We start from the raw sequence: 24,690 nt of genomic DNA, 5'->3' as shown, positions 1-24,690 counted from the left end.
TTGTTAATGATCCAATTCACAATGGGCAGTTATTCAGGGTGGGTTTGACATTGATTAAAATGAACATCTTTGGTGAGAAATGCATGGATTAATCAAACTGCACCAGTTCTTAAATGTCTTAAGGAATATTTGTTTGAGCAAATGCATTAGCTGATAACATTGGCTTGTGATAGATTTTACATTCAGCAACAAGTATAAGTTTGAGTGAAAATAAGTTTGAGATAAAGAATCCGATTTCAAAAAGGGCACAATTTTAAGTGTCATTTGCGACTTGATAGCCAAATATGTCCAATGCAGAAATATATAGCCAGCCTGAAGCACAAAGCAGAAGTTGAAACTGATAGCTGACTGACGTGGTACCTTGTAAAACAATACTGGGTTTGAGTAGAAGAGGTTCCAAATGATAGAGGACTCTGGGTCTGTACTCATTGGAGTCTAAAAGGATGAGGGGGGATCTTACTAAAACTTACAGGATACTGTAAGGTCTGGATAGAGTGGAGAGGATGTTTCCACGAGTGGGAAAAACTAGAACCAAAGGGCACAACCTCAGACTAAAGAGACGATCCTTTAAAACCAAGATGAGGAGGAATTTCTTCAGCCAGAGAGTGGTGAATCTGTGAAACTCTTTGCCGCAGAAGGCTGTGGAGGCCAGGTCGTTAAGTGACTTAAGACAGAGATCGATAGGTTCTTGATCAATAAGGACATCAGGGGTTATGGCAAAGCGGCAGGAGAATGGGGATGAGAAAAATATCAGCCATGATTGAATGGTGGAGCAGACTCGATGGGCCGAGTGGCCTAACTCTACTCCCATGTCTTATGGTCTCACACGAAATAAAATAAATAAACCTGGTAAAATAGTGTTCGTATTTTTGGGAGAGAAGAAAAACAACACGTGCCAAGGCATGATTTCAGTGCAATGATCTGTACTTCAGGCAAAGATGGAAGTTATAGCATCTGTTTGAATAGTTCAGAATGTCACCTGAATTAATCATTTTGAATATTACATTGTATCACACCCAGGAGGGTTATTCAGCATTGTGTAGCACATTCCAATCCAGCCACTCAAACTCTTTTTCTTCACAATTTAAATTGAACTATGAATCCTTGTCTCCAAACTAAATTAGTCTGCAGGAAAGTGACATATCTGTTTGGAAGAATGTGTTAGTAGGGTAGAGAATATATAACCACCAGAGCCAGTGGCAGAAGACTCAGAGATGGCCTATCATGTCTCCGAATGAGAAACTGATGGTATTTGTAGATGCTCCAGAGCTGAAATGCCTAGGGTGTTGAGTTTAAAGGAGGGTGGCACAGTGGTTAGTGCTGCTACCTCACAGAGCCAGGGACCCGGGTTCAGTTCCAACCTCAGGTCACTGTCTGTGTAGAGTTTGCACGTTCTCCCCGTGGATTTCATCCAGGTGCCCCAGTTTCCCCCCCCCAGAGTCAAAAGATGTGCAGGTTAGGTGGATTGTCCATGCTAAAATTGCCCCTCAGTGTCCAAAGATGCGCAGGTTAAGTGGATTGACCATGTTAAATTGGCCCTTTTAGTGTCCAAAGATATGCAGGTTAGTGGATTAGCTATAATCAATGTGCAGGGTTACAGGATGGAGGGGAGGGTCTTATTGGAATGCTGTTTCGAAGGGTTAGTGCAACTCGATGGGCCGGTGGCCTCTTTCTGCACTGCAGGGATTCTACTATAGGGAGGTGAGGAAGTGAATTACGTGAGATGGTGAGATGCAAAAAGAAATACAATCAATCCAAAAAGATTGCCCAGTCCAGTGTTTATAAAGCTAATTGATTACAGTAAACTGAGAGGTGGTCAATACGATGGAAATTGTGGACTGTCAGCACTCATCATTATTGATCTGTGAAACTGACTGCAATTTCTGGTGTCCACTCTTACATGGTTAATAATTGAATTCTAAAAGTTTCTGTTACTTGTTTCCTACTGCTGTTCCTCAAGGTGACCTGCTAATGCCTTGGCAATACTGAACTGGCTCAAACTTTCACTTATTATTTGAACTGAAAAGTCTTTGAAAAATAATTAATGCCTTATTAATTGACCTGTACCTGGCTTTTTAACTCATAATTACAACCACAGTAGCAAGAAAAATTATATTTTGGAATGTCACTTTTCTCCTTTGCAATTGAAAACACTCCACATAGAGCTTTGAAAGAACATTTCAAGTTGGTTTATAATAAGCCAGTTCCTATGTTAATGCCATATGCATGTCTAGTTTTTTTTAAAAAAAATCACATTCGTATAAAATGATTCAAAAGTGAAGGATGGTCAGTATTGTTCACTTCCTGTTTTGCTGTCTTTGAGAATGCTTCAGTGGGATTGGTTGCTTGGTCTGGTTGATGACATCATTGTTGTTGGAGATCCCTTTAGTTGGGGTCAGAATGAAATTAACGTCGACACAGTCGTAAGCCGTGCTCCAGCGATTGCTATCGGAGGGGGACGAGCAATTTTAGCGGGAGGCAAAAAAATGGGAATCGTGCCTAGTGTCAGACCATCGCAATCTTCCCAGACCACTTTTATTGACATCTTTCTAGGCACAAAATTGATTTTAAATATTAATTATTTAGATCCGATTAGTGAGCCCGGGACATGATAGTCCAATCTACCGTAGCTTTTTGACTTCACCAGTCATGCCCTTTCTGGAGACGATCACAGATAGTCTCCACTGGTGGGACTGGAGGCCACTGAGGCACCCCCCCCCCCCCTCCCCCTCCCCCTCCCCCTCCCCAGGTGGTTGGGGGCAGGGGGAGACAGTGCCTCTTGGGCAGTGCCAGTCTGACACTGCCAGACTGGGACCCAGGAAGCATATTTGGATTCCTCTGCACCTCAGATTTTGCAGTAATGCCCTGTGCTTTTTATTCTTTCTGTCAAACTGAACTACTTCACATTTGTCCATGTAATATTCTCTGCCTGCCAGGTTTTTGCCCACCCACTCAATCTATCTGTATCCAATTTCGGCCTCCCCCTGTCTCCTTCACAATATACTTTCCGACCTACCTTTCTGTCATCTGCAGATTTAGCTACCATGCCCTCGTCAGAGACATTTGAGAAAGAACATAGAACTCTACAGCACAAACAGGCCCTTCGGCCCACAAGTTGCGCCGATCACATCTATACCTACCAAGCCATAGAACTATCTGTAACTCCCAATCCCATTAGATCCCATATACTCATCCAGAAGCCTTTAATAGGCCCCAGTGAGTTCGCCTCTACCACCACCGATGGCAGCCGATTCCACTCACTCACCACCCTCTGAGTGAAAAACTTACCCCTAACGTCTCCTCTGTACTTGCTTCCCAGCACCTTAAACCTGTGTCCTCTCGTAGCGACCATTTCAGCCCTGGGAAATAGCCTCTGAGAATCCACCCTATCTATTCCTCTCAACATTTTATAAACCTCTATCAGGTCGCCTCTCAACCTTCGTCTCTCCAGGGAGAAGAGACCTAGCTCCCTCAACCTATCTTCATAAGGCATGCCTCCCAATCCAGGCAACATCCTTGTAAATCTCCTCTGCACCCTCTCAATAGCTTCCACATCCTTCCTGTAGTGAGGCGACCAGAACTGCGCACAGATAAACTGAAAAGTTGAGGCTCCCCCCCGCTCCCTGCAGGTCCCTGGGGGACTTCACTCATCTCATCCTGCCCATCAGACACAGACCCATTTTGCACACTCAGGGTGGGGTTTTCCATGCACCCCCGTGGTGTGTTTCGTGGTGGCAAAGGTGGTGCACTATTGGCCAACAGTGAGATCCTCTGAATCCGCTGCTGTCAGCTGGATTTCCCAGTAACCCGCAGTGGGGGCTTGCTGCTACTAGAGCCGGAAGGTCCCTCCAGCTCTGAGGAATGGTCATCCTGATTCAAAACATTGGCTCTCTCTCCCCACAGATGCTGTCAGACCTGCTGAGATTTTGCAGCATTTTCTGTTTTTGGATGAGAAAGAATTTGAGTTTAGGCTCGGTGCATTGCAATGACCATTGATTCTAATAATGACGTACAGTAAAATCTTGTCCCTGCCTCAATGGGCATGAAGCAATCATGTGTCTGCTTACTTAGGGTTACTGTATCTGCGTTGCAAGTAAAAGAGTTAAGTGCTGCTTTGCTACTACACTCCCACATCATCCTATCTTTAAGCAGGGAAAAGACTTCCATTTATGTGGCTCCTGTCACATCCACCGGACATCTCAAGTTAGTTTACAGCCAATTAAGTACTTTTGAAATGTAGCTATAGTAGGAAATGTAGCAATCAATTCTCACACAGCAAGATCCCTTTAACAGAAGTGTGATAATGTTTATCTTCTGTTGACTGATAAATATTAGTCAGAATACAAGGAGATAACTCTCCTCTTCTTTGACCAAGGGTGGCACAGTGCTGAGCACTGCTACTCACAGCACTGGTGACCCAGGTTTGGTTCTGGCCTTGGGTCGCTCTCTGCGGAGTTTGCATGTTCTCCCTGTTTCTGCATGGGTTTCCTCCCACACTCTAAAGATGTGTAGGTTAGGTGGATGACCATGCTAAATTGCCCCTTAGTGCCTGGGGATGTGTATGTTAGGTGGATTGGCCATGCTAAATTGCCCCTTAGTGTCCAGAGATATAGAACATAGAACATAGAACACTACACAAACAGGCCCTTCGGCCCACAAGTTGCGCCGATCACATCATCACCTACCAACCTACAGACCTATCTATAACCCTCAATCTCATTAAACCCCATATACTCATCCAGAAGTCTTTTAAAAGACCCCAGCGAGTTCGCCTCCACCACCACTGACGGCAGCCGATTCCATTCACTCACCACCCTCTGAGTGAAAAACTTACCCCTAACATCACTTCTGAACCTCCCTCCCCGCACCTTAAATCTGTGTCCTCTCGTAGCGACCATTTCAACCCGGGGAAATAGCCTCTGAGAGTCCACCCTATCTATTCCTCTCAACATTTTGTAAACTTCTATCAGGTCGCCTCTCAACCTTCGTCTCTCCAGGGAAAAGAGTCCCAGCTCCCTCAACCTAACTTCATAAGGCATGCCTCCCAGTCCAGGCAACATCCTTGTAAATCTCCTCTGTACCCTCTCAATAGCTTCTACATCTTTCTTATAGTGAGGTGACCAGAACTGCGCACAATACTCTAAATGAGGCCTGACAAGGGTCTTATAAAGTTGCAGCATTACCTCCCGACTCCTAAACTCAATCCCTCGATTAATGAAGGCCAGTACACCATACGCCTTCTTGACCACCTCCTCCACCTGCAAGGCCGATTTAAGAGTCCTGTGGACCCGGACCCCAAGATCCTTCTGCTCCTCAACACTACTCAGACTTCTGCCCTTGATAGTGTACTCGTTCATCCCGTTGGTTCTGCCAAAATGGACGACTACACATTTATCCGCGTTGAAGTCCATCTGCCACTTCTCCGCCCAGTCCTGCATCCTATTTATGTCCTGCTGCAACTTTTGCCATCCTTCCAAATCATCCACAACACCACCGACCTTCATGTCATCAGCGAACTTACTTACCCATCCCTCCACTTCCTCATCCAGGTCATTTATGAAAATGACAAACAACAAAGGTCCCAGAACAGATCCTTGAGGCACTCCGCTGGTGACTGACCTCCATTCAGAAAAAGCCCCATCCACAACCACTCTCTGCCTTCTGCAGGCAAGCCAGTTCTGGATCCACAAGGCCAAAGGCCCTTGGATCCCATGCCCTCTCACCTTCTCAAGAAGTCTTGCAGCCGATGTGTAGGTTAGGTGGATTGGCCATGCTAAATTGCCCCTTAGTGCCGAGAGATTTGTAGGCAATAAGGGGCTGCGAGAGTGGGCAGAGGAGGTGAGATTAAAAGAATAGAAAACACAGGCTGAACTTTACAGCTCCACTGGGAGTAGGATGTCAGCAGGGGGGTTGGGGGGGGGAGAGGGTTGCTGTGCAGAGAGGAGGGGGGGGCAAAAAATGGGTTCATGGCAGCTGTGGCAAACTGGGGTGAGGGAATGGATCTTGACTGGGGAGTGAGTACTCACCTCAAGCTCATTAAAGACCGTCGCATGGCGGTAAGGTGAGCTTACCCTTGAATTTTACACGGGGAAGGGTGGGTTTGAACCTCAGCCCCATGCTAGGTAGAAATTTAACCTTCTCCCAGCCTATCCCAGACCCACCTTCTGGCCTTTATAAAGGTAAAGTCACCATAGTCCCAGGTGATCTTAAGCTGATTGGTGATGATCTAACCTGAGGAACACACCTCAGGCAAGGGGCAAGGTTGAGAAGGTGGGGCCTTCATGAATAATCTACAGACCAGTACAGGAATTGAGCCCGTGCTGTTGGCATCGCTCTGCATTGCGAACCAGCCATCCAGCTAACTAAGCTAACCGACTCCCCACTGGCCTTGTGTGGTGCAAGCCACTCTATGGTTTGGGCATTGTTTTCAATGATCACATTCTTGTTGTTATTTGGGGTGTCAACACTGCCTTGTTTGGGCAATGGTTAAGGCCACACACTAGAACCAGTTCTTGTACAGAGCAGAGTGGAGGAATGTGATTCGACTGCTGTTGTTCACCTCCTTTAGGTTTACTTATTAGTGTCACAAGTAGGCTTACATTAACACTGCGATGAAGTTACTGTGAAAATTCCCCAGTGGCCACACTCCGGCTGTTCGGGTACACTGAGGGAGAATTTTAGCCTGGCCAATGCACCTAACCAGCATGTCTTTCAGACTGCGGGAGGGAACCAGAGGAAACCCATGCAGACATGGGGAGAACACGCAGACTCCTCACAGGCAGTGACCCGAGTCGAGAATCGGTCTCTGGTGCTGTGAGGCAACAGTGCTAACCACTGTGCAACCCTGCTATCCTTCTATCACTATATGTTGAAAGTATAGGAATATCTTCTACTGGTTTACACTGAAACATACCTTAAATAAGCACTGAACACTTGTGATTTTACCATAAAAACAGAAAATGCTGGATAATCTCAGCGTTTCGGAAGCCAGCTCTATTTAGTCTCCACGGATGCTGCCAGACCTGCTGAGATTTTCCAGCGTTTTCTGCTTTCAGTTCAGATTCTAGCATCCGCAGTAATTTGCTTTGATGATTCTACCAACACTGCTTGTTCTCGTCAATAGTAAAAAAAATTGTCATTAAAAGTGATAGATTTTAGCTTTAGTTTTAATGAATGCAAACACCATTTGTTCTGACATAAATCTTTTGGACATTAGCAAGCAGCATCAGTGCAATAACCTGAGCGTTCTGCATCCTGTTTGAGTGTGATTATGCAAATCCTTAGCCAAGTTAATTTTGTCTTTCAAGAATTTACAGGGCAGAATGTTTTCTGGAAAAGACAAAAGACAAATGATGAACCCTTGGAGACACAAAGCTGCTTGGAAAATGATCAGAGCCCCTGTGATTCTTTTTCTCTCCAGGCATGAACACAAGTATCAGTGGGATTATCAAGGAACAGCCATTGACACCTTCCAGAAGAAGTTTGCCCTGCTTGGCCCAGAGTCAGACTTTACCAATCAACCTGAACAGACAGTCTTTACAACAGCCCTCCAATCAGAATCAGACATTAAGTGCAGGACCGTCCTCAATAAATGTATCGTATGAGAAAGGTCAGTGGTACGAGAAAACTCTGTTATAATAACGAATGGTGCTTTTAAATCCAAACTACACTTTGATACAACAATCCGCAATGGTTTTTCTACATTACAAGGGCATTGCAAAGCTTTTTGATGAGTTAGCTAATTAAAATTAAGATCTCGCATCTCTTTAACAACATTCCAGGATGCTCCAGAACAATCTTTTCAACGTGGTCATTGATTTTTGCAGTCAATTGCTGCATTCACATGGCTATTTCTTAGCTGGCTAGATGGCTGGTTCATGATGTGGAGTGATGCCAACAGCGTGGGTTCAATTCCCGGCTGAGGTTATTCGTGAAGGCCCTGCCTTCTCCCACTTACCTGCGGTGTAGTGAGCCTTGGGTTAAATCACACACCCCACCCCCGTCAGCTCTCTCTTAAAGGGGAGAGCAGTCTATGGTCATCTGGGATTATGGCAAAGCTTACATATTTCAGCGACTGTTGTACAACTGCGTTCAAGGACACTACAAAAGCATTTGTGTTGGTATACCTCTCCCTCCTCAATCAGCTGAGAAGTCAACCCAAACCACTACACCTTCATTCCTATTGATCGATTTGAGGCATGCAGCAGATAGCATATGCTATCTCAGGCTCTTCACGAGCTTTTCTGCTTTTTCCGGGCCTTCCCATTTAAATGCAGAGGACCAGGCGGAATTTCTTCTCAGTCCCAGTAGTTACCCATTCATTGATTATACTGTAAAGTGAAGCAGTCCATGCATTTAGAACCTTCTGTTTCACTTGCACATTCGTAGCTGCTGTTAGTATAAAATCCTGGCCCTCACTGAATGGACTTCTCGGTAATCCAACTGTATTGGTATTGGTGGCTGTTGTAGGGCGCACCTGGAGTACTGTGTGTAGTTTTGGTCACCTTACTTAAGCAGAGATTGTGATGATACTGTGCCTTTAAGAAGTGTATTTATATCATGTTTCTTGTGAAGGGTATGTTTTAAAAGTTAGCTCTGTTTATAATGGTGCCAGTTTGTCTGCTCCAGGTAGCCCACATACTGAGAATGCAGAAGAATAATTGATCTTAGATAATGGGATATTTGTTTTAATCTAGATTAGTGTATTTTTTTGGGTTTTCTCCTGGGGTTTCAGAGTAGGGTTTAATTAGGTTGTTCAACAAGAAAGAGTCATGTACTAATGGGAGGAGCAAAGCTTACCGAGACAAGCAGACAGATTCTGCAAGAAATAAGAGGTTTTTCTCTCTGTGTAGAGGCTGCTGTTGCGTGTCAGAATTGGATGTCTCTCTCCAGAGGTGTTCATAGGCTCTTGGACTGGTAACAAGTACAATCCATATAAGCCTGTTATTTGCTAACTGATTTTATTGAAGGAGATTTTAAGTCTATGGGAAATATTGCTTAAATTGGAACTAATAGAGATAGATTAACAGTTAAGAATTGTATCTTGACATGTTTAAGTATTTCATTTGTTAAAAGTTAAGCTAGTTCATTCATTGTATTTAAACTATATTGTTAAAATAAACTTTATTTTGATAAAAACTTCCTAATGTGTCAATAGAATCACATCTGGAGTGAAACACTTTATCCTCACACTATTGCCAAAATAAATCAGAAAAATGAGGGGAGATCAGATTGAGGTGTATAAGCTGATAAAAGGTATGGATAGAGTAGCAGATGTTTCCTCTTGTGGGGCATTCCAGGACAACAAGTCATATCTTAGGATAAGGGGGAGAAAATTTAAAACAGAGCTCAGGAGAAGCTAAATGTAAATCTTTGGAATTTGCTACCCCAACGTGAGGTGGATGCTGGGGCAGTGAGTAAATTTGAGGAGGAGTTAGACAGCTTTTTAATTGATAATGCGTTGAAGGGTTATGGGGAGAAGGCAGGAAAATGGGGATGAGGAGCACATCAGCCATGATCGAATGGCGGAGCAGACTCGATGGGTTGAATGGCCTAATTCTGCTTCTATAGCTTATGAACCTACCGACTTATGAATAAAAATATAGGTAAGGGTCTAGTCTAACTTTATAACGTATCTTGGGATTTGTTATCTGGTTCCCCAACAGTATATGCTTGGAGACTATTTAGAGAGGGTTCACTCAGCTGATTCCTTGGATGAATGAATTGGCTTGTAAGGAAAGGTTGAGCAGGTTGGGTCTTTACTCATTGGAATTTGGAAGAATGGGAGGTGCTGTTATTGAAACATATTTGATTCAGAGTGGACTTAAGGATGTTTCTTCCCCATGGGAGAATCTAGAATGAGGGGTCACAGTTTCAGAAGAAAGGGTTTCCCATTTACCTCAGAGATCAGGAGGAATTTCTTCTCTGAGTTGTTTATGTTTGGAATTCTTTCTCCTACCAAGCAATGGAGGTTGAGTTTTTGATTATATTCAAGACTGAGGTAGACTGATTTTTGTTTGACAAGGGCAGTCAGGGATTATGAGAGACCAACAGGAAAGTGGAATGAAGATCACAACCAGATTAGCCGTGATTTTATTGACTGGTGGAGCAGGCATGAGGGGCCAAATGACCTTTAGCTGCTCCTATTTCTAATGCTTCTTACTTGAGGGCAGAAAGTAACCTCCTTAAATTGCTCAGTTGACTGCTCGGCTGGTGCATCCGTAGACTTTCCATCTCTGTTAATATGTCATAGCAGCAGAAAAAATGTTGGGCTTTCCTTCCAATGCCTTCCCCCATCATGCTGCCAACCCTCTGACTTCCATCAAGAGCTAAAAAAAAGTCCAACTCAATCGCTTTGTTTTCCTCTCTTCACTGATGGGTGGCACTGTTGCTGCGCAGCACCAGGGACCCAGGTTCAATTCTGGCCTGGGGTGATTGTCTGTGTGGAGTCTGCACATTCTCTCCCATGTCGACATGGGTTTGCTCCAAGTTTATTCCCATGGTTCAAAGATGTGCACGTTAGGTGGATTGACCCATGCTAAATTGCCCCTTTAATGTCCAAAGATTTGCAGGTTATATGGATTATCCATGCTAAATTATCCTTTGGTGTGCAAGGATGTGCAGGTTAGATGGATGTTAAATTGTCCCTTACTGTCCAAAGGTGTGCAGGTTAGGTGGATTAGCCATGCTAAGTTGCCCCTTAGTGTTCAAAGATTTGCAGATTAGGTGGATTGGCCATGCTAAGTTATCCCTTAGTGTCCAAAGATATGCAGGTTGGAAGGATTAGCAGGGTAAATACATGGGTTATGGGGATAGGATGGGCTCTGTCAGTGAGTTGATGCAGGCTTGATGGGCTGAATGGCCTCCTTCTGCACTGCAGGGATTCTGTGGCACTGCCTGACCTCCTGAGACTTGGCAGCATTTCCTGTTATGATGCCAGATTTTGAGCACATGCATTATTTTACGTTTCTAACATCATCTCGCACTGGGCACAAATCCTTTAATAAAGCAAATGGAGGTATATGGTCCCAAAATATCATCTTGCATCTGGACTGCCACCAAGAAATACATGATAATAAATCAAGGTTGCCCCCAGTCAGTAGAAATGTGAACACAATCACAAAATCCAAACTCAAAGGAAAGAATAATTGCCATTAGAGAATGAGTTTGAATAGTTGCTAATACTTACAATATTGTTTTCCTCATTGGCACATGAAAGGCAATGATAAGATTTCTGAGCGAAAGACTTGTTAATTGGTAATTTCCTACCAGAAATACCTTACAGCAATGTCGAGATGAAAGTAGCTGCAAATAATTATCCATTAATTAATTTTTCTAAGATCTTGCAGTAGCATTGCGCTCCTGCCATGCCGATGGTACAGCTTTAGTACGTTGGAGAACAGACAATATCAAGTTGGCTGTCTATTCTCACCTACATCGCAAACAGTCTAACGGAAAGTAGTACGGGATATACAATGGACTGTCGTTTCTGTAGTGCACATGCTGCATTCCATCCCAAGTTGCAAGTTCTGCCCAAAGTATGTGCTTTTTCAGAGAAGTCGGTAAGCACAGTAGGTTGGCCACCTGGTTCATAATGAAGACCGGTGCCAACAACACAGGTTCAATTCCCGTACTGGCTGAGTATAATAACTCCAGGTGTCAGCTGTCAAGGAACAGTGCTTTTACTGCACAAAATAAAATAAACACACACCACAAGCCTGTGGTGAGCACAACAGGCCCCAACCAGCACTAAAAGATAATGGACCCTCTCAGGGTCCTGCTTTAGACAGGGTTCAGTATACAAGCTCCGCCTAGTTGGTTAATTATCAATCCCCAGGGAGCTGGTATTCAACGCGTCTCACTGAGAGGTCAATCAGTGATTTCCCCATTCGAACCATGGGGGTTATCACACTGAGGTTATTCATGAAGGCCCACATTCTCAGTTTTGTTCCTCACCTAAGGTGTGGTGATCCTCAGATTAAATCACCACCAGTCACCTCTCTCCTCCTCCTCAAAGATGAGAGCAGCCTGTGGTCACCTGGGACTGAGGCGACTTTACTTTTACAATGTTCTATTCTAGAGTGCCAAGGACAAGGACCCATTTGCCCCAAGTCAGATAATTGAAATTATCAGGGAAGGCGATGGCCTAGTGGTATTATCACTAGACTATTAATCCAGAAACCCAGCTAATGTTCTGGGGACCCGGGTTCGAATCCCACCATGGCAGATGGTGGAATTTGAATTTAATAAAATAAATCTGGAAATAGAAATCTGCTGATGACCATGAAACCATTGTTAATTGTTGGAAAAACCCATCTAATGTCCTCTAGGGGAAGAAATCTTCTGTCCTTACCCAGTCTGGCCTACATGTGACTCCAGGCCCCCAGCAATGTGGTTGACTCCCAACTGCCCTCTGAATAAGGGCAACTAGGGATGGGCAATAAATGATGGGCTCAGCCAGCGATCCCATAGATAAATAAAAAAGAAATTGGAGTGGTTTGTGACTGGAGAGAAGGCAGCTGCTGCAGTGAATAGCCAGATGCTCTTTTTCCTAGGGTAGAAAAGTCAAGTACCAGGGGACATAGTTTAAGGTGCATGGGGAAAAGTTGAGAGGACGTGTGCGAGACAAGTGTTTTATGCAGAGAATGGTGAATGTCTGGAACACGAGGTGGTGGGCGCAGGTGCGATAGCTGCATTTAAAGGGCATCTAGGTGGATACATGAATAAAATGCGAATGGAAGGATGCAGATTCCAAATGTGCATGCAGTTTTAGTATAGGCAGGCAGCATGGTCAGTACAGGCTTGGAGGGCTGAAGGGCCTGTTCCTGTTCTGTGCTGTTCTTTGTTCTTTGCAACAGCGCGAGAGCAGCAACAGCAGCGATGCAGCGGAGAGCTGTTTCAGTTGCTCCCTGTGAAGGCCAACAGCAGGAAGGTTGGATTGAGAGGAGCAAATTCCAATGTCGGTGAAATAACTTCCAAAAAGAGTTGGAAATCACAAATGGAGAAGCAAAGGCACATTCTCCAAATGAGTCCTCTGAGAACAAACCTTTTCCATCGGCAGACCAGCAGCTCTGCACTTGCCCAATTTTAGCCTTTTTAAGCCTTCAGTTGCAATGGTCCATGAGCCCCATTGGCTGAAATTCTACCATTTTATCATCCCCGGAATCAGGGCGAGCGAGGTTCCCAGAAGGGTGATTTCCATTAGCCTCGAGCGAGGCTGTAAAAACCCGTCCATTGGGTTCCCACCTTGTTGATCCTGGCGAGTTTTACAGTACCGTGGCCTGGGTAAATGTTAGAGTTGGTGTTTCAGTGCCAAAATTAGTCTGTCCATTGGAAACCATTACCAGCTATTTCTTTGTCATCCCTTGTGCTGGCAGAGAAGAAATAACCATGTAGAGATTGTACTGCAGGACCAAAAAACACTGAGCAGCCATTAGCAGAACCAATATTCTAACCTACTGAGTCCGTCTTGAACCTGCCAAGGAACACGAACCAATGTACTCGGCATCACTCCTATGGATTCATAGAATCATAGTAACCCTACAGTGTAGAAGGAGGCCCATCAAGTCTGCATCAACAACAATCCTACCTAGAGCTTATTTCCTTAACCCCACACATTTACCCTCTTTAATCCCTCTAACCTGTGAGTCCCGGGACAGTAAGGGGCAATTTAGCATGGCCAATACACCTAATCCGCACATCTTTGGAGCGTGGGATGAAACTGGAGCACCCAGAGGAAACGCATACAGACTCGGGGAGAACGTGTAAACTCTATACAGTCACCCAAGGCGGGGACCTAACAAAGGTCCCTGGTGCTGTGAGGTAGCAGTGCTAACCACTGTGCCACTGTGCTACCTGTTGAATCTACTTCTCTACGATGCAGTCATAACTTGAATTGGCTCAACTGTCTAAACTTTCTGGTCTGCTCACTGTTCGTGTGATCAGAAAACTCCACCCAAGACTGACTAAAGCCACTCAATGTCAGAGCCACTCAATGTCAGAGCCATCTGTTGTCCTTGAGATGTTGTGACGCCAACATCATTCCATTGCATATCCCTGATTGCCCTGATGACAGTAAGGGTCAACCCCGTGACCTTTCCCTCCCTAACAGCATTGTGGGTTAACCCACAGCATGTGGGAGGCAGCTCACCACCACCTTCTCAAGGGCAACAAGTGATAGACAATAAATGCCGGCCAGCCAGCAGCATGCATATCCCACGATTAAACAACAAAAGACATTTGACAACCATACCTCAGACTAATTCTATTTTGAGGTTGAGAGTTTAGGAGGCATGGTTAGTAAATTTGCTGATGACACCAAGCTTTGTGGCATAGGGGACAGTGAAGAACGATAAGTAGGATTGCAATGGGATCGTGATCAATCGGGCCAGTGGGTTGATGAATGGCAGATGGAGTTTAATTTAGATAAATACGAGTTGATACGTTTTGGTAGGTCGCTCCATGGCAGGACTTAGTCAGTTAGTGGTGTTGGGGAGAGTCATAGAATAAAGAGATCTAGGGGTACAGGTGCATAGCTCCTTGAAAGTGGAGCCACAAATGGCCAGAGTGGTGAAGAAGGCATTTGGCATGCTTGGTTTCATTGGTCAGAACATAAGAACATAAGAAATAGGAGCAGGAGTAGGCCATCTGGCCCTTCGAGCCTGCGCTGCCATTCAATAAGATCATGGCTGATCTGTCGTGGCTCAGTTCCACATTCCCGCCCTGTCCCCATAACCCTTAATCCCCTCGCTTATCAAAAACCCATCAACCCGCGTCTTAAAAATATTTAGCGAGGCAGCCTCCACCACCTCAACGGGCAGAGAATTCCAGAGATTCACCACCCTTTGAGTGAAGAAGTTCTTCCTCAACTCCGTTCTAAACCGCCCCCCCTTTATCTTGAGGCTGTGCCCCCTAGTCCTACTATCCTTTCTGAGCGGGAAGAGCCTCTCCACCTCTATCCTATCCATCCCATTCATCATCTTATATGTCTCAATGAGATCTCCCCTCATTCTTCTAAACTCTAACGAGTACAAGCCTAGTCTATCCAGCCTCTCCTCATAGCTCAACCCCCTCAACTCTGGCATCAGCCTAGTAAACCTCCTCTGCACTCCCTCCAAGGCCAAAATATCCTTGCGTAAGTACGGCGCTCAAAACTGCACACAGTACTCCAGCTGTGGCCTCACCAATGCCCTATACAGCTGCAGCAAGACCTCCCTACTTTTATATTCAATCCCCCTCGCTATGAAGGCCAGCATCCCATTCGCCTTCCTGACCACCTGCTGCACCTGCAAGCTGGGTTTTTGCGACTCATGCACAAGGACCCCGAGGTCCCTCTGCACTGTCGCCTGCTGCAGTTTTTCGCCACGTAAGTAATAGTCCTTCCTACCATTCTTCCTACCAAAGTGGACCACCTCGCACTTGCCAACATTAAATTCCATTTGCCAGTTCCTGGCCCATTCGCCCAGCCTATCTAGATCCTTCTGCAGACTTTCCACACCCTCCGCGCAATTTGCCGTTCCACCAATCTTGGTGTCATCAGCAAATTTCGGCCCCATACACTCGGTTCCCTCCTCCAGATCATCTATATAAATGGTAAATAGCTGAGGCCCGAGCACCGACCCCTGAGGCACTCCACTTGTCACCAACCGCCAGTCCGAATAGCACCCATTGACCCCCACACACTGCCTCCTATTTGACAACCAGTCCTCTATCCACACTAGCACCCTACCCCCAACTCCATGTTCCCTGACCTTCTGCAATAACCTCTTGTGAGGTACCTTGTCAAACGCCTTCTGAAAATCCAGAAAGACCACATCCACCGGCTCTCCTCTATCCACCGCCCTAGACACATCCTCATAGAATTCCAGTAAATTTGTCAGACACGACTTCCCCATAACGAAACCGTGCTGCTTCTGCTCTATCAAGCAATTCCCCTCAAGATGCCTCGCTATTTCCTCCTTGATGACGGATTCTAACATTTTACCTACAACAGACGTTAAACTAACCGGCCTATAATTCCCTGCCTTTTGCCTGGCACCCTTCTTAAACAACGGTGTAACATTAGCCATTTTCCAATCTTCCAGCACTTCCCCGGAATCCAGCGACGTCTGGAAAATAACCACCAAGGCACCCACTATCACCTCCGCCGTTTCTTTCAGAACCCTCGGATGCATTCCATCTGGTCCTGGGGACTTGTCCACAATCGGCCCCTCTGAGTACAGGAGTTGGGACGTCTTGTCGAAGTTGTACAAGATATTGGTGAAGCCACATTTGGAATACTATGTACAGTTCTAGTCACCCTATTATGGAAAGAATATTATTAGATTAGAAAAGGGTGCTGAACAGATTTACTAGGATGCTACTGGGACTTGATGGTTTGTGCTATAAGGAGAGGCTGGATAGAGAGGGATTCTTTTCCCTGCAGTGTAGGGGGCTTAGGGGTCTATAAAATAATGAGGGGCATAGATCAGTTAGATATTCAACATCTTTTTCCCAAAGGTCGGAGAGTCTAAAACAAGAGGGCATAGGTTTAAGGTGAGAGGGGAGGTATACAAATGGGTCCAGAGGGGCAATTTTTTTCACACAGAGGGTGGTGAGTGTCTGCAACAAGCTGTCAGAGGCAATAGTAGAGGGGGATATAATTTTGTTTTAAAAAACTTTCAGAAGGTTACATGGGTATAGAGGGATATGGGCCCAATGCGGGCAATTGGGACCAGCTTAGTGGTCAAAAAAAAAGGTGGCATAGACAAGTTGGGCTGAAGGGCCTGTTTCCATGCTGTAAACCTCTATGGCTCTGTCTCAATTTGTCAGTAGAAAAGCTTACACTATGAATATTTACACGGCCAGCTGTTTTGTTCAAAGAGTGTACCGTTCACTCATGTTTAAATTGTTTCATTGTTTTACATAAAATAAATGTCAATGTAAATCATTTAGTGTTAAATGCCAGTTTGCACTGTAATCAAATACTGACAAGGAGAAGGAATTGTTCTTCAGGTTATACGCAAAACGTGGATATATTCTGTGCCTGTGGGAATTGCCTAGGGGATTGTTAATCTTACAAGCCATTCTCCAAACATAACTGTCTCTGTGCAGATTTTCACTTTATTTACTCTAACTGATTTTTGTTTTATTCATTCGTGGGACATGGTGTCACTGACTGGCCAGCATTTATTGCCCATCCCTACTTGCCCTTGAAATTGAATGGCTTATTTGACATTTCAGAGGGTAGTTAAGAGTCTCAACTACATTGCTGTGCCTCTGGAGTCACATATAGGCCAGATCAGGTAAGGATGGCAGATTTCCTTCCTTGAAGGATTTTTAGTGTGATTCATGCTAGTGCACTCAGCAGTGCAGAGCGTGGGAGATTCATTTTGAAAATCCCGCTGTGAAATATTCCAGTTTTTACACGCATTAAACACTTTAAATTTTTTGGCAAGAATCCCACCCATTGTGCTTTATCCCACCACCCCTATCCCTTTCTCTCTTTACGTTCTTTGCTTATTAACCTACCCACCTAACAAGACAGCCTTTACTCTACCCAAAACCTTGAAAACATCTATTAGGTGATCTCTTAGCCTTTTCTGCAGTAGCGAGATCTACCTGACCTTAGAGAATCACCATCAATTGCTTTTCTTCCAATTTTTCCATAGTTTTGCCAAGATTCTATCCGCGAACCCGTCCTATTTCTCAACTCCGTGCTGCCACTGCATGTCATCATCCAAAAAGACCATGTCAATTTCGACATGTATGCTGGTGACATCTAACTCAGCCTCACCACCACCTCCGTTGACTCCTCCAGAATCTTCAAATGATCAGACGAGAAACTTCCTTTAATGGGGAGACTGGAACCATTGTCCTTGCTCTTCACTACTGATTATTTTAGATTTCTCTTATTTTGGACAGAATACAGACATTGACAGTGCTACCAATAAGGAGAGAGATGATGACTTACCTACATGTGAATGCAGATAGAGAATTAAAGCAAGTAACTCTGATTTTAAGACATACAAGTTGATATTTTAAATGCATTTCAAAGCATTTTACTGCGATTAAACATTTCAGTCAAGGCAAGGTACCAAAAGGCATAATGGGAAAGTTGAATATTTTAAGAGCCAAAGGCCTGGGAACCTTAGTTAACATATTCGTGTCTTGGAGATCATTGTAAGCGTACATCTTTTGCAACCTAATGAATAGTTGGTTTGCAGCCCAGACATGGATTAGGCATAACCCTGGACACAGTGACAAATGTCGACTCTAACTTGGCAGTGGGAACTTCCATCTTGGCCCTTTGCCGTATCCAGGCAACAGGGAAGTAGCCATAGCTAGAATGGGATAACATCCGGTTATTAATGGACAAATAAAAAAAAAATTATGTTGGAAAGTGCAAAGCAATTGGGTGAAATAACTGACAAAGATTCGCACTGATAATATGAAATAACTTCTAAACTAATGAAAATATATAATTGTCCTTTTTTTTTAACTAATAACATTAGAATTTATTTGGGCTGTGCAGGTATTCTGTATCTGAGACCATCGATATAATTTCTCCCATTGATCACTGGTTTTTTAATAAAGGTTTACCTTGATACTGTGATGTTATTTTTCAGAGTATGTTTCCGACCTCGTTGGAAAATCCCGCCAACAACTCTCATCTTGCCACCAACTCCATTTCTGTCCCTGGCAATCATCTGAGAATAAACCAGACTGCCCACAACTTGGTTGTCATGTTTGACCCTAAGGTGAATTTCTGATGTTACAGAATCATAGAATCCCTACAGTCAAGAAAGAGGCCATTTGGCCCATCAAGTCTGCACTGACCACAATCCCAACCAGGCCTTATTCCCATAACCCCTTGCATTTAGCCTAACTAGCCACCCTGACACTTGGGGGCAATTTGACATGGCCAGTTCACTTAACCCGCACACCTTTGGACTGTGGGAGGAAACTGCAGCACCCAGAGGAAACCCATGCAGACTCTGCACAGACGGTGACCTCAAACTGGGAATAGAACCTGGGTCCTGGAGCTGTGAGGCAGCAGTGCTAACCACAGTTGTGCCGCTCCTGTGCCACCCTTATTTGTGTACTTGTGCCATTACTAACAGCCTTCCATTTCCACGTCTGTAACATTGCCCAATTCCAGCCCTCAGATTATCTGCTACTGCAACCCTTTGTTATCTCTAGACTTGACCGTCTGAACATATCTCTGGCTGTCCTTCCATATTCCATGTATCCCAAACATGAGGTCATCCAAACCTCCACTGATGGGATGATAACTCACTGCAAATCCCAGTTACCCGGCAACCCTGAGCTTGTTGACCTATACTGGCTTCTGGTGAAGCAAGGACTCATTTTAAAAAGATCATCCTTATTTTCAAACTCCTTCACGGTCCTGTCCCTCCCTATTCCTTTAATATTCTCCAGCCCCTGAATTCTCCAAAGGTAGCACAGTTCTTCTAATCCTGCCCCCTTGAGCAGCTCCAATATTGGTGCCTTCAGCTAACGTTGCCTTCCTAAATCTCTTCACCTCTTTGCCTTTCTTTGTTTCTTTAAGATTCTCCGTTAGCTTATCTCTGTGACCACCTTTTGACTATCTGCGCTCATATTTTATCTGGCTAAATGTCATACTTCGTTTTACAAGAATGTTCTTATGGGGCTATACTCATTGGAATTCAGAAGAATGGAGGGAGATCTTCTAGAAACATATAAAATTATGAAGGGAGTGGATAAGATAGAAGGTTGTTTCCACTGGCAGGTGGAACTAGAACTCGGGGGCATGGCCTGAAAATGAGGAGAAGCAGATTTAGGACTGAGTTGAGGAGGAACTTCTTCACACAAAGGGTTGTAAATCTGTGGAATTCCCTGCCCAGTGAAGCAGTTGAGGCTACCTCATTGAATGTTTTTAAGGCAAGGATAGATAAATTTTCGAATAGTGAGGGAATTAAGGATTATGGTGAGTGGGCTAGTAAGTGGGGCTGAATCCACAAGAAGATCAGCCATGATCTTATTGAATGGTGGAGCAGGCTCAAGGGGCCAGAAAGCCGGCTCCTGCTCCTACTTCTTATGTTCTTATAACGCTCCAGTTACGTGGGTCGGAGTACTTAATTAATATTAAAGGCTTCATATAAATTATAAGCTAAAAGCGGTCTTAATAATTGAAGACACTCATCCCTTTCAGTAATAATTTTGTGAAATACTTTGTTAACATGTTCATTTTTTATTAGGGAAAAAAGGCCATCCTCACAGTTTGCTGTGTCATTTCTTCACAGACATCGTTCCGGGATCTGGCTCAGATGATGAAGTTTTGGGATATAATTCCTGTCAACGGTGTCACGCCAAACTTTCACCACAGGAGCATGTCGATGACTGTGTTGTTTGCCTAGGTATTCACCATTTCATACTAAATGGGCTGTTTTGATTTGATTTTATTATTGTCATATGTATTAACTTACAGTGAAAAGTATTGTTTCTTGCGCGCTATACAGACAAAGCATACTGCATATAGAGAAAGAAAAGAGAGAGTGCAGAATGTAATGTTACAGTTATAGCTAGGGTGTAGAGAAAGATCAATGCGAGTAGGTTCATTCAAAAGTCTGATGGCAGCAGGGAAGAAACTGTTCTTGAGTCAGTTGGTAAGTTCCTCAGACTTTTGTATCTTGTTCCAGACAGAAGAATCACAGGATCATAGAATCCTATAGTGCAGAAGAAGGCCATCCGGCCCATCGAGTCTGCATCGATCACAATCCCACCCAGGTCCTACCCCCATAACCCGACGCATTTATCCTAGCCAGTCTCCCTGACACTAAGAGGCAATTTAGCATGGTCAGTCCACCTAACCTGCACATCTTTGGAGTGTGGGAGGAAACTGGAGCACCCAGAGGAAACCCACGCAGACACAGAGATAAGCTAACGGAGAATCTTAAAGAAACAAAGAAAGGCAAAGAGGTGAAGAGATTTAGGAAGGCAATGTTAGCTGAAGGCACCAATATTGGAGCTGCTCAAGGGGGCAGGATTAGAAGAACTGTGCTTCCTTTGGCGAATTCAGGGGCTGGAGAATATTAGAGGAATAGGAAGAATGTGCAAACTCCACACAGACAGTGACCCAAGCCGGGAATCGAACCCGGATCCCTGGCACTGTGAGGCAGCAGTGCTAACCACTGTGCCACCGTGCCGTTCCAGAAGGTGGAAGAGAGTGGGACCACATTGGACTTGGTACTAGGTAATGAACCAGGCCAAGTGTTAGATTTGTTTGTAGGAGAGTGCTTTGGAGATAGTGACCACAATTCGGTGTCTTTCATTATTGCAATGGAGAAGGATAGGGTCACAAGGCAGGGCAAGGTTTATAATTAGGGGAGGGGTAGTTATGATGCAATTAGGCAAGAATTAGGGAGCATAAGATGGGAACAGAAACTATCAGGGAAAGGCACAAATGAAAAGTGGAGCTTGTTCAAGAAACAAATACTGTGTGTCCTTGATAGATATGTCACTATCAGGCAGGGAGGAAATGGACGAGTGAGGGAACCATGGTTCATAAAAGAGGTTGAATGTCTTGCCAAGAGGAAAAAGGAAGCATACGTAAGGATGAGAAGACAAGGTTCAGTTGGGTCGCTTGAGGGTTACAAGGTAGCAAGAAATGAGCTGAAAAAAGGGCTTAGGAGAGCTAGAAGGGAGCGTGAGAAGTCCTTGGTGGGTCGGATAAAGGATAACCCCAAGGCTTTTTACTCTTATGTGAGAAATAAAAAAATGACCAGGGTGAGGTTAGGGCCAGTCATGAATAGTCGTGGGAACTTGTGCATGGAGTCAGAAGCGAGAGAAGAGGCAAGAAATGAATACTTTCCTTCAGTGTTTACCAAGGAGAGGGGCCGTGTTTTTGAGGATGAGAGTGTGATACAGGCTGATAGGCTAGAGGAGGTAGATGTTCTGGGGGAAGATGTATTCGCAATTTTGAAAAACCTGAGGGTCAGTAAGTCCCCTGGGCCAGATGGGATATATCCTAGGATTCTTTGGGAGGCAAGGGATGAAATTGCAGAGCCTTTGGCTTTGATCTTTGGGTCCTCACTGTCCACGGGGATAGTGCCAGAGGACTGGAGAGTGGTGAATGTTGTTCCTCTGTTCAAGAAAGGAAATAGGAATGACCCTGGTAATTATAGGCCGGTTAGTCTTACTTTGGTCAGTAAGTTAATGGAAAAGGTCCTGAGGGATAGGATTTATGACCATTTGGAAAGATGCAGCTTAATCCGGGATAACTAAGTGTGTCGATGAAGGTAGAGCAGTTGATGTTATATACATGGATTTTACTAAAGCGTTTGATGAGGTTCCCCATAGTAGGCTCATGAAGAAAGTAAGGAGGTTTAGGATAGAGGGAAAATTGGCCAATCGGATAAGTAACTGGTTATTTCATAGAAGACAGAAGCTGGCAGCGGATGGAAAATTTTCAGACTGGAGACCAGTTACCAGTGGTGTATCACAGGGATCAGTGCTGGGTCCTCTGCTATTTGTGATTTTTATCAATGAGTTGGAGGAAGGGGCTGAAGGGTGGGTCAGTAAATTTGCTGATGACACCAAGGTTGGTGGAGTAGTGGATGAAGTGGAGGGCTGTTGTAGGCTGCAAAGAGACATTGATAGGATGCAGAGCTGGGCCAAAAAGTGGCAGATGGAGTTTAACCCTGATGAGTGCGAGGTTATTAATTTTGGTGTGTGAAATTTGAATGCAGATTACAGGATCAATGGCAGGGTTCTGAGGAATGTGGAGGATCAGAGAAATCTTGGGGTTCATATCCACAGATCTCTGAAGGTTGCCACTCAAGTGGATAGAGCCATGAAGAAGGCCTATAGTGTGTTAGCATTTATTAACAGGGGGTTTGAGTTTAAGAACTGTGGGGTTATGCTGCAACTATACAGGACCTTGGTGAGGCCACATTTGGAATACTGTGTACAGTTCTGGTCACCTCACTATAAGAAGAATGTGGAAGCATTGGAGAGGGTGCAGAGGAGATTTACCAGGATGCTGCCTAGTTTGGAGGGTCGGTCTTATGAGGAAAGGTTGAGGGATCTGGGGCTTTTCTGTTTAGAGCGGAGGAAAATGAAAGGCGACTTAATAGAGGTTTATAAGATAATGAGGTGGATAGATAGCGAGTGGACATTCAGAGACTATTTCCTCGGGTGGATGTAGCTGTTACTAGGGGGCATAACCATAAGGTTCATGGTGGGAGATATAGGAGTGCTATCCGAGGTAAGTTCTTTACTCAGAGATTGGTTGGGGTGTGGAATGCAGTGCCTGCTGTGATAGTGGAGCTGGACACTTTAGGAACTTTCAAGCAGTTATTGGATAGGCATATGGAGCACACCAGAATGATAGGGAGTGGAATAGCTTGATCTTGGTTTCGGACAAAGCTCGGCACAACATCGAGGGATAAAGGGCCTGTACTGTGCTGTACTGTTCTATGTTCTATGTAGAGTATGTCTGGGATACGTGGGGTCCTTTATTATGCTGGTTGCTTTCCTGAGGCAGCAGGAAGTGTAGACGGAGTCAGTGGATGGAAGGTTGGTTTGCATGATGGAAAATGGGCTTCGTTCATAACTCTTTTTAGTTTCTTGCAGTCTTGGTAAGAACGGAGAATTTTGAGAGTGCAATAATTTATTAGAGCAGTCTTTTAATCTCATAAGAAATATTTGTGTTTTTGGAGACTCACTATGTGGTTAATAACAATAATGGAAGTAATTATTCATAATAAACAGCAAAAATATTGATCCCAGCAACGAATAATTTGGTATAAATTACATGCAAGTGAGATTTCTGTAATCGGTTTTCAGTGTTGCAGCAATGTGTAGCGATTCCCAGAGAGTTGAGCTCGGGTTCTGCACGATATGAATGTGTAATTGAAAAAGCTCTGAGAATGTGGTTAGCTCTGCTGCCCCACAGTGCCAGGAACCTGGGTTCAATTCCCGGTCTCGGGTCACTGTCTGTGTGGAGTTTGCACATTCTCCCCGTGTCTGTGTGGGTTTCCTCCGGGTGCTCCTGTTTCCTCCCACACTCCAAAGATGTGTGAGTTAATTGGATTGGCCATGCTAAATTGACCTTTAGTATCAGGGGGATTAGCAGGGTGAAAATGTGGGATTACAGGGTTAGGGCCTTGGTGGCCAAAAGAGAAAATGCTGGAAAGTCTCAGCAGGTCTTCCAGCATCTGTAAGGGGAAAAAAAGAGTTGATATTTTAAGTCTCGATGATCCTTTGATCCTTTGTCAAAGCTTTAACAAAGGGTTATCTGGACTTGAAACAGCAGCTCTTTTCTCTCCTTACAGACCTGCTGAGATTTTCCAGCATTTTCTCTTTTGGTTTCAGATTCCAGTGTCCGCACTAATTTGCTTTTATAGGGCCGAGGTGGGATTGTTGTCATTGCGGGCTCAATGGGCCGAATGGCCTCTTTCTGCACTGTAGGCACTCTATGATTCTATGAATGTGTTGACAAATACCAGATTGGTAAGCAATGGCTCCGTTGCCTTGCAGATGAAGCGAAGGAATGGAGCACGGTCGAATCTGAGCAAAGGACATATGATTCTCGGACTGACCATGACTTCCTCCTGCAGAGCACATTAAATCGTCAGTCATCAGAAGTTCACGATGAAGCACGAGTGGTATGATTCCAGCAGTGTGTTTTGCACTGTGTAATAATGAGTGGTGTGATTCCAGCAGTGT

General features: G+C 44.5%; 1 protein-coding gene across 1 annotated transcript in view; it reads left to right on the top strand.

Moving 5' to 3' along the window:
• Nucleotides 1-24,558: 24,558 nt before the first annotated feature.
• ano3 (anoctamin 3) overlaps nucleotides 24,559-24,690 on the top strand; it is a 181,036-nt gene continuing 180,904 nt past the window's right edge. Inside the window, exon 1 of the mRNA XM_080191534.1 lies at nucleotides 24,559-24,629. The gene's annotated coding sequence lies outside the window, so the exon portion shown is untranslated. The remainder of the gene's footprint in view (nucleotides 24,630-24,690) is intronic.

This window comes from Carcharhinus amblyrhynchos, chromosome 6 (assembly GCF_965287045.1).
Source record: "Carcharhinus amblyrhynchos chromosome 6, sCarAmb.v2.hapA, whole genome shotgun sequence".
Lineage (NCBI taxonomy): Eukaryota > Metazoa > Chordata > Chondrichthyes > Carcharhiniformes > Carcharhinidae > Carcharhinus > Carcharhinus amblyrhynchos.
Note: the sequence above shows the minus strand (reverse complement) of the source record. Positions and strands in the feature narration are given on the sequence as shown.